We start from the raw sequence: 9,733 nt of genomic DNA, 5'->3' as shown, positions 1-9,733 counted from the left end.
TTTCCTGTAGTGGACTTTGATTTTTATTCTTGCACATTTTGAAGCTTGCTTGATTGTGAAAGTGTATGTTAAGTTGGGAATTTGATTCATGCTTAACAGGGAGGTTTTATTTTTGATGGCCTTCCTTTTACCTTTTAGTACACTACATAATCCTCTACTTCTAGACTACGTCACTTTTACAAAGCCTGCTAACCTCAGGGTTGACAAAAGTTTTTATTTCTTTTTTGCCAATCACACATACCTTACATATTGGTATTTTAATGAGGTAATATACTGCTAAACTTTCAAGAGAGGGAAGGCAATTTCCTTTTTTGGTGGGTAGTCTTCTTTTAAATATCTGATTTAGTTTTTTAACTTGATTTAGTTTTGAAAAGAAATATGACTCATGAGAAATAATTACTGGAAAATTCAGTAGCAAATGCAGTTATTTCTAGCTTTCAACAAGGAATATCTTTACTTCTTCGACTAGATTATTTGAACAATAGTTGTAGTTCAGTTTTTAATTTCTTTCTTTAAATTACGAAGATATATAATTTCCTTTGAAGTTAATTTTGCTCCAAAATTGAAACTATTTAAAAGTCATTAGGTTTAAGTAAAGTTGTATGCTCAGGTTTATGTTGTTGAAAATGTAAATTCCCTCTCAAAACTGTGAATACCATCTTTTCACAGGACAATTAGCCATATTGATTACTATTTTAAAATTTCAGTGCCCTATAATACAGCAATTCTAGGAAACAATCTAATAGAACACATGTTTAAGTATTCAAAATTACTTGTAAAAGAAAGTTCATTGAAATATTATCTGGAATATTTAAAAATGCAAATTATCTACGTAGACACTCTATAGTGGTGGGGGTGTTATCTGTTTGATCTGTCTTGGATTTCAGTGCCTAAAACACAGCCTGGCATATAGTAGGAATTCACTAAATATTGGTTTAATATGTTAAATATATTCCTAAGAATTTTGTTCTTTTTTATGTTATTATGAATGGAATTGTTCTCTTAATTTCATTTTCAGGTTGTTATTGCTCATATATAAAAATATAATTGATCTTTGTATATTAATATTGTATGCTGACTTTGGTTCATTCTTTACTGTAATAATAAAAACCTTTTCCTTTATTCTTTCTTTCCTTAGATCCTCCTCCCCTAAGATAAGCTGTCATAAATTTTTTTAATCATAAAAATAATACAATAATTATTTATTAAAAATGATATATATCCTCTTAATAAAGTTAAATGATATAGAGAAGTATAAATGTTAGGTAGATAGTGAGGGATTCTGGGTCTCCTAAGGACGAAAGTGGGTGCTGTTGCCCCATCTTGGTCCTGCCCCACCCTAATTTTCCTTGGGGGGGGAGGGAATACTCTATGAATCTGTCAGTCAGAACTTGGCGGGCCAGCAAAAGAATGCAGAGGACTCTCTAGCCCACAGGCTAAGCAGCATGAGTATCACAAAGTCCAGAAAATGACCTACAACCCACATGCGTAGTTAAGGCTCAGGTCATGTGACTCCCAACTGTCTAATCAAAGTGGTTCCATGGTGACCTCTGAACCACAAGGGAGCTCCCTAGCCGGGCACTATAAAATAAGATGCAGACCACAGCCAATTTCTCTTTTTGCGCCCTTCCTTTGGCTCTCACTTTGTTGGGACAATGAGTCCGGTCGTCATCTGTGGCATATATACCATGCTCTGTAAACCTATATCTTGCTCTTGCCCTATAATCCTATCTTTCTCTTCTCAATAAACCTCATTTTCATGCTTGCCTAACTTTGGTATGTCTGGTTATTCTTTGGCCGTGAGCGCCCAAAGAGCGGACACTTTCAGACTAAAACCTGACATAAAGAAACCTGTAAAAATCAGTACCCGTGTATAACTGTAAGTCTGAAAGTGTGTCTGTGAGCATGTGTATATTGATGTGTATTTAATCACAGAAAGATTTTATTTTTACACAGATGGACCTTCTCATCTTTCTGTATAAATAAAAATAGTTCTATATTACTATTTTTAATGGCTACCTGATATTCTATATATTATAACTTATTCAATATATTACAATTTGTTTAATTATAAGTCATTATTCAGTTATTTAAAGCTTATAGCCATTATAAATAAGACTGGTTATCCTGTATATAAACTTTGAGATAACCTTATATGGCATCTCTCTAGGAAATAGTGATTTTTGGGCTCAAGAAATGCTCCCACACAATCCCTGTATCCTATAGAATATTTAGAATATTTATTTCCTATTAATACTGGGTGAAAATTTCAATTTCCATATACCCTAGCTAATGCTGGTTTTTTTTTTTTCAATTTCAAAATCATTCTAAACATATTTTAATCGTTCATAATCTCTTCTGTGTTATAGAAAACATGTATTCAATTTTCCTTAATTCAATGGAGAAAGAATAGGAAAAACCAGACAGGTAACAATTTTTATTACAGGTGTTATCTTTGAACCAGAGGATTTAGAATTTTAAGGGATATTAGTGGTTCTTTTTTCACCTCACCTCTTAATGAGGAAATATTTTCTGTACCAACCCTGACAGGTAGCTATCATATATTTCAGTGACTCCCTCCACCAACAGAGAAATCACTACGCTCAGGCAAATAAATAATTAGATATTTTAAATTATTAAAATTTTTTTTGTCTTAGATAAAAATCTACCCTTTTGAAATATCTACCAAATGTATCAGACTTGTTTCTGAGGCAATGCACCTTTCTTTCCACCGCTTCTTTCACATTAGAGGTCTTTATATATAGGAAGACATTTGCTATGTCTCCCTTCAGTTTCTGGAAATATTCTAGCGTATTTGGAGATTATGAGATTCAGTTTCTATGGACTGCAGTTCGGTGAATCATTAACTATTTTTTATTCCTTAAAGAAGCAAAACATTGAAAGATTAAGAGTTTAAATTGGGGTAATCTGACTGCATGCAATTTAGGACAATAAGACATTTCCTATGTCAGATTAGAAGTGTGAGTAGAAAATACAAAGCAACAGTGGTCTCTGTCTAGCAGAAGTATTTCACCCTTGTATGCTGTCTTGCAAATCATTTGTCAAAATATCAAATTTGTCATTTGTTTATATTTTAAAATGAATATGCAGAAAATTAGATAAAACACTAACTCTAAATTTCTGGGTTTTTTTCTTAAAAGCATTTCATATAACTTTGGGGAAATGAATGAGCTCACCTGAAATACTACTTGAAGTATTTTTTGGCTCTACTCATCATGATTTAATTGGCTTGACATGTAGTCAGTTAGTCAATTAATAACATTTATATTCAGGATGTAAAAAGGGGGATAAAAAATAAATATATGTTTCCATTTCTGTGAAACCATTTTGAAGATTTTTATTTTTTGGTCTTCAAAAAAAAAAAAAAGAAATAAAGAAAGAAAAAGAAGTAATGGTCTGACCTCTCAATATAAAATACATAAATATTTATAAATGCTTGGATTCTTCTTTTTAGTTGTAATAGTGGATTTAAGCAGGATTGGATCATAGTAATTTGAACTCTAATAGCCTTTGGCTTTTTGACCTATGCTGGTACTGTAATTATTGCCTTTTGGCAAGACTTCTCTACATCTTGCCCCTTCATTGAAACCATTTTCAGGTCTTATTAAAGTTAAGAAATAGCCAATAAATATAGCACAAGTAAATGTGAACATCATCATCCAAACTGGAGGCACCACCATCCTTCTACCTATTGTTCATTTACCTTTAAGTGTTTGCAATGGGCAGGTGCTTCTTTTTATTTTTTATATGTGAATGATGAATATATTTTGTACTATTTCACGTTTTGACAGTGCTTCTCATTACAATTTTTCTTTTCATATTATGCAGTTGATGGGAAGTCAATTTTTCTGTATATGATAGATTCCATCATTTGTTCCGTAATGTATCTCTTGGCAGTGAATATATTACAATAGCACATCCCAGTGGTTTGAACAGAAAGAACTCAAGTTCTAATCTAGACCCAAATCTTGTGTTTCTCTATTTCTCAAATGAAAATCCTATTCAGAAATAGTTTTTATTTCATTTTTTTCTCTGTCCCCAACTCTAACAAAACAATAAAAGGAATTGTCTTTGTTGTAAGCATTTAAATATGGGTTATTTGTGAGAAATTTTCAATTTAATAGCAGGTATAAAATGTTAATGTTTGATTATTCATTAAGCCTACCAGACAAGGATTTTGGTGGCAATATGTGAACATTTTAAAGATCATGAAGTGTTTTGACATAATTAATTATTGAAACTTTCATGTCCTGGCATGACAAAGAAAGAAATGCAATAGACTTGACATGTAAGTGAAGAGGATGAGACTGAGAATTTGAGAATGTGGAGCTTATAGTCTGTATATTTACTGTATAGAAAACATAGTCAATTGCTCAGATAGTCTGAGCGTGGAGTAATCAGGTAATATATATTTCAGAATCACGTGAACTTCTCAGTATTAATGTGATGCTTAGTTATGTACTATTTTAAAGAGTCATTCTATTTTTAGTTATCAACTTCATAATCTTTTCACCAAGTCTGCATAGACTAAGAATTTTTTTAACTGCTAAAAAATTTTATGTCAATTGTCTGAAAATAAATTAATCAGCTATTATTTGAGCATTTTATACCTGTTATCATAAGATAAAAATCATTGGTCTTTTTCTCATTAAACTAATTTCTTCTTGGTTTTATTTTCTTAGATAAACATAATTATTTTAGCCTTCCTTTTCCTATCTTCCCTCTTCCTCTCACCTACTTATACATAAGACTGCTACTAAAAGCATTCTTTTTCAACTCCCATTATTGAATGATACCAAAACAACAAATGAAATATTAGTTTTTTTATTATTTATTTTTTTTTAGAGAAAAGACCCTATCTCCAATAGCACTTACAACAGCTTCACATCTGACTCTACTCACTGTTTTCTGAGATGACATGATAACCTTCTCCCAAGGTTTCTGTCACTTCCACTTTGCCATCCAATTGCCCTCTTTAGCTAAAAAATATTTCTGGAATGTTTTTCCCCCACCCCACTGATCTTATCCCCTTTCTTTATCTTTTCTAAGATGAAATTGTTAGCAAGACAGATAAAAATGTTTTAAATTGCTTTACTGATGACCAATGGCAATTCCAACTGATGACTGAGAAATTGAAGTCTTCCATATTCCTATATTTTTGCTGTATTTTGTCAACTTTCTTTTTAAAATTTTCACTTTATGAAGTTACTATCACCTTACTTCCAAGAGTGCTAGAAACTCAAAATTTTCACATATTCGGGCAGAGTGATTGTTGACTTGGCATTCTCATGAAGAAGCACAATATTGTTATATTGTCAAAGATCCTTATGCTTGGTTTGAGTATTGAGAATTGCCTCAAAGAGCCACAAATCTCATATTCCTATTTTAGACCACCTACAATAGTGACTTAGGCTGTTCCAACATGGTAGAAATAAAAGGTAAGAACAGAAACCAATTGGTTGTACTCTGCCTGTGGTTCAAATTCTTAGTGATAGTGTAATCTCAGACTTCTTGGTGAAACACTGTAACACAACATCTCTCTCTCTCTCTTTCTGGTATGGAGAATTCATTATTACTATGAATTTTAATAGTTAATTCAATTTTTTAAATTGTGATGAATTATTTTTAAAATTTTACCTAAAATTGATGTTTGTATTTGTGCTAGACATATTAGACTAGACACATTGCATTAACCAGATGATCTGCAGATACACAAAGTTGAGAAACACTGTCCTAGAGATTAAAGAGAACATTTAACAAATACTAAACATTTTGTACACTTTCCAGAAGAAATTCTGTGGCTCAGAAACCATGTGATATTTTACAATTGCTTGAACACCATTTTCTGCAATTCTTGGAGATAAAATGACCAGGGCAAAGATAAATATCCCATAATGGCTCATATGTGGATATATTTTGCTTTTGTATCTGGCATTGTGATTGCTGTTAGAAGACTTTTACTATCTTTAACAACACAGAATTGATTTTCTAAATGAAATGCATCACAGAAAAAGTGTCTAGTGAATAATTTTAATAACATTTTTATGGAGCTATCTTGGGACAAACAGTCCTCTAACACTTATTTGCCCTTGAGATTTAGAAGAAATCATATCTCTAGTGCTCATAATAAGGAGCTAATTTAACTGAGTTCAAGTTAGCTGTGAACAAATGGATTAACAAGCACCTTATTAAAATTTTAATTTACATTTCATTTATCACATTTAATAGAATCAACTTTGTTGTTTCAGGATGGGAAGAAGCATTAATTTCCAAGAATAACTTTGGGTACCATTAATTTCAAATGTTTTTATTGTTGGTTTTCATAGTTACCATAATTATGTACCCTATGTAGCATGGAAATATAAGATGAATAACATAAAATTTTGCTGTTAAAGACCGTTTAATTATCCAACAAATGAAAAATATTTGTTTTTGTACAGCTTGCGGATTTTCTTGCCACTGTAAGAATGTTTAATTAAGGCAATTTAAGACCTTTGGTTCTTTTAGGATATAACTTAGTTACATATTTTCATGTCTGGAGAAATATAGTCTGTATATCCCTTGATAATATTTTGACATATTTTTATTACTCACACTGTTTTTTCCTTTGTCTCTTAAGTATTTGTGTTGTTTGAATATGACAATATTCTGATTATATTTTTTATAGATTTATGCTTTTATTGGTAAAATAAAAAAATTGCTATGTAATTGGAAAAAATATTCTGTATAATATAATATTTACTATAATACCAATAAAAAAGGGGCTGATGAAAAGCTGTTACAGCACACAAGTGTTAACTTGAACAGAGAAGAAGAAGCACTTGGAATCACTGTGTATATTAAAACTTTTTTATTCAAAGTCTTGCCCTTAAAGCATATCAGTTGATTACTTGAGTAGGATTGAAGGGATATTCTTACCATTCACTTTTTGATCTGTTCTTAAAATTGACTTCTAATTATAATGCTTTCACTCTGATGGTTCTTATGAAATAATTCATGACTTTGATCCATTTTTATAATGCCAATCATAAGGATTTGATATAATTGAAGGTACAACTTTAATCACCTTATAGATTTCTAAATAAGAAAAAATATATGTATATATTAATATTTAAGGGCCTGTATTCCGTTTACAGAATTAGTGTCCTGTCAAGATATTTTTCAGATTATATCATTAAAACAGTAAAAAGTAACATTTCCTTAAAATGAGACAACTGATCTAATTTTAATGACAGCTGCTTTTAATGTCACACACCCAGATATAGTTTATAATGCTTAGTAATTACAGCAATTTTTCTTCTCTTTTACTAATTATTTCAAAAGAAAGAAGTAAAAGCTTTAAGAATGGGCACAAAAGGCAGCTATATTGGATCTTTTTTGTAAAGCAAATAGCTTTCAAATCATTCCATTAGCTGTCATCAGAGTACAAAAAGAATTAATCAAAAATGACATCAATTTTAAGGGCCTGACAAAACCTCATGAAAAAAACAATCCCATCATAAAAAGAGAGAAATTAAAGGTACTGTCCCTGATTCCATGAAGGGATTTCACTTTTCCCCTTATGTACCCACATTTGTGTTATAGAGGATTATATATAAGATATATGCTTTAAATTCTTCTGGCACATTTATTGTAAGTGACTAATATGTCTAAAGTAATAGTTGATCAATACATTCCTGCATATTTTATGTTTATCTGAGGTATTCCGTTTTTCAAACAGTGTCTTTATCTTTGTTAGTGTATTTTATTGATTTTGACTATTTTTCAGTATATTTGAAATCATTAGAATCTTAGTAGAATTGTGTAGAATCATAACAGACAGCTAAAACATGTATTACTTGAAAATTAAAAGTAAGACAAAAGTTGTCAAGAATGTAAAAGAAAAGGTATTTTTGTTGAGTCTAAACATAAATATTCAAGAAATTCTAATTTAGTATCATTTATTTATAGTTATTTTTAAGCACCTATTAAAATAATATGACTTTATGTTTACTTAGAGTGTTCCAAACCAACTTCATCTTGTTGGGTAATATTTAATAATTGGTAACCTTGTGAAGTCCACAGGGATAAATATCATCTTTTTTGTTTTTAAGAGTTAACCAAACCTCAGAGCAATGGGATTGCCAAAATCATAATTTATTAAAGTGAGGAATTAAGATTTAGAACTTGAGTCTCAACTTTTTCAGTTCTCTTCCCACTATTTAAAATCTATCTTACTATGTTCTGTCCAAAGCAACATAGGCTTCAAACATTAGTAGGAGGTGAGTATACACAGCAACAGTAAAGCTAGTTTCCTTCTTTCCAGTTGTTTGCTTGGGATATATCAGTGAACAAAACAAAGGCTTTTGTCCTTATGAAACTTATGTCATCAGAGGAAGAGTGTAAATAAATAAAAAGTTGGTTAGAAGGTAATAAGTTCTATAGAAAAAGCAAAAATCAGGGCATGTGGGTTTGGAGTGCTAAGATGGAGGTATAGCAACAGACTGCTCTTGCTGAATTTTCTTCTTCTTTTGTTCAGGGAAGGGCATTATTCTCTACAATCCTTCTTATGATATACATATAAATATAAATTATTACAATTTCAGATAAATCATATAAATATAAATTATGTATTTATATTTATGTATATGCACATATATAATTTGTGGAAATTTATTCAATTTATACAATTTATCTTTTGTATATGCATGTATAGATATACACAATAATCCTCATTATTCATGGATTTCGTATTTGCAAATTCACCCACTCACTAAAATTTGTAATCCAGAAATCAATACTTGCGAGGCTTGATTGGTCATTCAAAGACATGCACATATGCAGAGCAGCAAAAAATTGGAGTCTCCCAGCATGCATATTCCCAGCTGAAGTTGAAGTAGACCCCCTGACTTTTTGTTTCAGCTCTCATACTGTAAACAAGTGTCTTTTTTTTTTTTTTGCGGTATATTTAGCGCCATGTTTTTCACAATTTGTGCTTTTTATTTGTGATTTCACTGTTTAAAATGGTTTCCATGCATAGTGCTAAGTGCTGTCTAGTGTTTCTTAGCACAAGAAGGCAGGCCATGATGTGCCTTATGAAGAAAATACGTGTGTCAGATAAACTTTATTCAGGCATGAGTTATAGTGCTGTTAGATGTGAGTTTAATGTTAATGAATCAACAATGTAGAGTAAAGAAGATGTCTTTAACTATAAACACACATAAAACAACGTTATGTATTAATTGGGTAGTAAAATTGTCCTGATCACAGGCTTACAGAAACCTAACCCTGTATTTCCCTGAAGGGAAATGATTCAATGTTCACTAACTTGAGTTTCACAGTGACTAGGCAACATAACTATATTGAATAAAAGAAAAAACTGTACAAGGTTATAAGGCATTTAATAGATATTAAAATTGCATCCTTAATTGCAAATAATTCTAATTATTTTCACCAACAAGGCTCTGATTATTTCACACAGATATAGGTTTTAGATAAATAGTTTATGTGTAGTATTATTCTATATGCTATAAGAGCTTAAGGAACATTATTTTGAAGAATTAGTGATTCTGGTTAAGGTTTCTCAATCTGATTGATAAGAAATTATTTTGAAACTCCTTGAATATGATTTTATTATCTAGAATCTTGCCACTTGTGTGGCTCATTTCAATATGCTCCTTATGCCACTATGTTTGGTTCTCTGTTTTTCTTCCTGATTTTCTCTTCACTTCAG

This window comes from Lemur catta, chromosome 9, assembly GCF_020740605.2.
Source record: "Lemur catta isolate mLemCat1 chromosome 9, mLemCat1.pri, whole genome shotgun sequence".
Lineage (NCBI taxonomy): Eukaryota > Metazoa > Chordata > Mammalia > Primates > Lemuridae > Lemur > Lemur catta.
The sequence above is the reverse complement of the archived record's forward strand: the minus strand, read 5'-3'. Positions refer to the sequence as shown.